Source organism: Lathyrus oleraceus, chromosome 1 (genome assembly GCF_024323335.1).
Source record: "Lathyrus oleraceus cultivar Zhongwan6 chromosome 1, CAAS_Psat_ZW6_1.0, whole genome shotgun sequence".
Lineage (NCBI taxonomy): Eukaryota > Viridiplantae > Streptophyta > Magnoliopsida > Fabales > Fabaceae > Lathyrus > Lathyrus oleraceus.
In genome coordinates this window covers 205,601,074-205,606,101 of record NC_066579.1, presented here as the reverse complement: position 1 = coordinate 205,606,101, position 5,028 = coordinate 205,601,074, and the positions used below count along the sequence as shown (strand labels likewise).

General features: G+C 35.0%; 1 pseudogene; it reads left to right on the top strand.

Annotated features, from left to right (window-relative positions):
- Positions 1-653: 653 nt before the first annotated feature.
- On the top strand, positions 654-4,027 carry LOC127100019 (uncharacterized; annotated as a pseudogene).
- Positions 4,028-5,028: the final 1,001 nt, after the last annotated feature.

Here is a 5,028-nt window from a genome sequence, read left to right as displayed (position 1 = left end):
ATGAATCAACTTTAAACACATCTTGAAACATTCCAAAAGGTCTCACATCAATATCATTAACCAAAAGCATTTCATGATCAATTGAAGTTCAAGGCAATTTTAAAGCTCAAATGTGACCAACCAGAATGGAAAATCTCAATTAAATCAGAAATGATTCAAATAATTCCAAGAAAATCCATGCTCATTCACAACATCCATAATATGCATCATACAAAAAATCAGGACAATTGGAGATTATTTGGCATGGCAAACACATCATATAAGTTGAACAAGCAAAGGTGTGACACAAATTGTCACACCAACTTAGCATGATCATAAAACAGAAATGACAATTGATAAAAATACCAAATCAACACCAAAATGTCAAGCAAAGAGTCTAGTTTCATCATGCAAATTTTCAGAATCATTGGATCAAAGACCAGCATTTCACAAATGAATAAGCAAGGCAAGGTACAAAATGGATACATGTTCACATACCCTAGCACAAAAAATTAATCAGCCAAGCATAACTTGTGAAAATATGATGATAAAAAACTAGAGAGAATAAGGATCACAATGCAAAAAATTGGGATGAATTTGGATGAGTTTTCAAATTGTTATGATTTTTGCAAGATGAGAAAAAATGAAAAAAATGATATGAAGCATGTATAGAAATGTATGGAGGGAAAAGGAAAATAAGTGAAGCATTTGAAAATATGGCACGGCCAGGAATCGAAGTCAGGAAAAATTTGAATATGCGCGCCTACAGCCAAACGACACCGTTTGACCATACAAACCCTAAGCGCGCGCTGCATGGCTTTCAAAAAAATCCGCAGGTAATCATGATGAACTCGTAACAAAATCCGCAACAAAGCCTATGCGTTTCCTAGCAAAATTCGCAAGAAACCTGGAAACGCTATGAACATGATGAAGATCATGAAGATCTTCATCCATAATTTTCCAGAAAAACTAAAAGTGTCCAGAAATCAAAATGGCGCATAGCATCGTGTAGGTCTTGCTTCATACATCATGAATCCATAAACATTTCATCAAGAAACAATCAAACATGCATGGATCGAAGAAAATAAAAATCATCATCAAAACTTTAATCAATCGTATCTCACTCAAAACAGCATGGATTTTCATGATTCAAAGCTCAAATTCATCAGCATAACAAGATCTGTAATATCATGGCAAGGAAAATCAAAATTATGAGATGCGATTTGTAACCTCTTGAAGAGCAGATCTGGAATTGGATGAATTCAAGGCTTGTAATGGCTTCAATACTCCTCTATGATGCTTGTACAAGTGATTGGAGAAGAAAATGAGACTTAATTGTGTACGAATCTACCAAAATTTCAGATCACCATTGTTGTTCAAAGCTTCGAGCATGCTTCCATACAACACCAATTCTCTTGATTTCACTTGCAAACTTGCTCCACAATACCTCAGGATCAATGATCAAGCAATGGAAATGGTTCTTGTTTGAAGAATTTTCAAGAAAATTTTGAGAGAAAATTTGAGAGTTTTTGATCTAGATCTGAAAAATGAGTTGTTAATCTGAAAAACAGTTAGGGTTTTGGTTTATATATGCAATGTTAATCACTCTTTAATCATGTTTAAGCCAATGCAAATGGAATTAACCAAAAATGAGGTGTAAGTGCAAATTAGCTTTTCACCCTTATGCATGGGATGCATGCATGAATAGTGCACGAATTTCCTTCCAATTTCACTTAAAATTCTGTTTTGGAGCCAATGGAAATGGTAAAAAGATCAAGCCATGCACCAATTTTAAATTTCATGTTTTCCCTCCAAAAATCCAATGAATTAGCAAATGATCATGTGAATATAATTCATGTAATGTGATGCATGATTTGGAATTTAGAGGTCAAAAGAAGAACAATGCAAAAAGAGCCATCCAATTTGGAGCTTTGGTTGAGAAGTTATGGCCATTTGAAGTTCCATGCGTACTTTGCCATGTTTTGATCATATCTCCTTAATCACACATGAGAAATTGATGATCTTGGACTTTTTGGAAATGGGAGAGAAATATCTAAAACTTTCATGTTCAACAAAATTTCATTTGAAGCTTTCTTGATGATGTAATTTGAAGTTGAAGTTAGGTTAAAACCTTTCCATTTTTGGCAAGTTTGAATTATAGGTCACTTTCTATTTTTGGAAAGTTTTGACCTAACTTTAAATTCTTCAATGTGAGTGTTTGAAATGCCAAATGAGACTTGTTTGAACATGAATGAAGTATTTCTAATCACTTCCCACCTCCAAATCCACAGTTGACTTGGCAGTTGACTTTCTAGGCCTTCAGATGACTTGACAATATTCTGATGAAATTCAAGCCTCTACCACTTGGGATTTTGCTTCAAAATGATATCATAGCTCATATGAGATCTTGTGAATGATTGTGGGGTCCAAATTCTCAATAATGGCCACCACCTATTGCTCAATGACTGCCTTTGACTGCCTTAACCTGTTGATTGCTTCATCTGCAAGACCAAGGTTAGATGACATATTTTTGTACTTTTGGTTAGTGATAAAAGGAAAAGCAATGATATACAAATGCAAACATGCTTGGTGATCAAGAAATCACTCTCAACAAGATAACCCACCCACAGGGAAGGGAGCAAGGTGTCCAATGATCCTTGAGGCCATGCAATGTTATGATATGATGCCATGAGGGATCTTAGGGACAAAATTGGGGTCTTACAGCATGACAAAGATGGGAAGAACACAACTAATTTGAACCCTGGAGAGGACTGGTCAGAGGAAGAAGATGAACTTGCTCTTGGAAACCCCAAAGCTTTGAATGCCTTGTTCAATGGAGTTGACAAAAATATATTTAGGTTAATAAATACTTGTATTGTGGCTAAAGATGCATGGGAAATCCTTAGAATCACTCATGAAGGCACATCAAAAGTAAAAATGTCAAGACTTCAACTTCTCACCACCAAATTTGAGAATCTTAGGATGAAAGATGATGAGTGTATTCATGATTTTCACATGAATATTCTTGACATTGCCAATTCATCTAGTGCCTTGGGAGAGAAGATGTCAGAAGAGAAGTTGGTTAGAAGAATTATCATATCGCTGCCTAAGAAGTTTGACACAAAGGTCACAATTATTGAAGAAGCCCAAGACATTTGCAACATGAGAGTGGATGAGCTTATCGGGTCACTTCAAACTTTTGAATTGGCTATCAGTGATAGATATGAAAATAAGAACAAAAGCATAACTTTTATCTCCAATACTAAGGATGAAGAGGATCAACATAACTTGGAGACCGATGAAGAATTTCTAATACCATTGTGCTTCTTGGGAGGAAACTCAATAAGGTGTTAAAGAATATGGATAAGAAGTAAAGACCTGATGTCAAGAACATGTCATTCGACATCAGTAAAAACAATGATTCTCAAAGAAAAACAAGAACAGAAGAAAATCCCAATCAAGGAAAAGGTATTCAGTGAAATGAATGTGAGGGTTTTGGTCACATTATAACATAATGTCCCACGTATCTCAAGAAACAAAAGAAGAGCTTTTCTATTTCTTGGTTTGATGATCCTGAAGGTGAAACTGATGATGAAACTGCTAAGCATGTTACAACTTCAATGGTTGATATGAATCTGATGAAGACTCGTGTGATGAGGATATCAGTTATGAAGAGTTTTATGTCATAAGTGAAGAGGTGTGTAAGACAAGAGAACAACATAAGAGAACCATAACTCAACTGCAAGATGAAAAAGAGAAAATTTTATCTACTATCACTGATATTGAAAATGAGGTAATTTTATTGTCTTATAAATTTGAAAACATGGCCAAATCCATAAGAATGTTGAACAATGGGTCCGATATGCTAGATGAAATTCTTCAAGTTGGAAAAGAAGTTGGAAACTTAAAAGGTATAGGTTTTAATTACCAATATCAAAATAAACAAGGAAAAAAACTCGTGACAAAATTTATTCCTCCAGAAAGGAAGTATGAACCCATGATTTCCGACCAAATGTTACAACATCCTACCAGACATCAAGAAACTTAAACTAATTCAAGTTTTTGCCTTGGAAATGTCATTACTATGGTAAATATGGACATATAAAGCCTTTCTGCTACAGACTTTATGATTATCCAAAACATCCAACATATCCTAACGCTAATCATGTAATGATTAAAACCAAAAAGAAGTGGAAACCTAATGTTGTTATCTCTAGTCTTATAACCCATACTTCTCTTAGAGCTTTATCTAGACAAGACTGGTACTTTGATAGTTGTTGTTCAAAACACATGACAGGGGTCAAGAAGTATTTGGTGGACATTAATTCGTATTCCTCTAGTTTTGTCATGTTTGGTGATGAAGCTAAAGGTGAAATCAAGGGTATAAGAAAGATAGGTTGCACTGGTCTTCCTAGACTAGATGATGTTCTGCTTGTGAAATAACTAACTGCAAATCTCATCAGCATTAGTCTGTTATGTGGTCAAGGTTTAAAAGTCAATTTCACCAAGTCAGAATATTTTGTTACAAATGAGAATAATGATGTTCTGATGAGAGGAATTAGGTCTAAAGACAATTTCTATTTATGGATACCACAAGAAACTACTTGTTCTTCCACATGCATAATGTATAAGGAAGATGAAGTCATGTTATGGCACCAGAAGTTTGGACATCTGAATCTCAAAGGGATATACCTTGGTAGACTCTACAAACATCAGAGCTTATAGGGTATTTAACTCCAGAACCAAGGGTATGATGGAATCCATTAATGTTATAGTTAATGATTCAATTATTGTAAAAGGGACTGATGTCGATGAAGATGTTGGAACATTATCTCAGCAGACCGATGCTTCAGAAAATGTGGAAGACATTGAGTCCAACATTGAGCCAGCAAGGACTGAATCAGATAACCCTCAAGCCAATAAAGGCCCCTCTATCAGAATTCAGAAAGATCGTCCAAAGGAACTAATTATTGGAAATCTTAATGAAGGGATCAACATTAGATCCTTAGATGTGAAATCCAATGCATGCTTTGCCTCAAAGTCTGAACC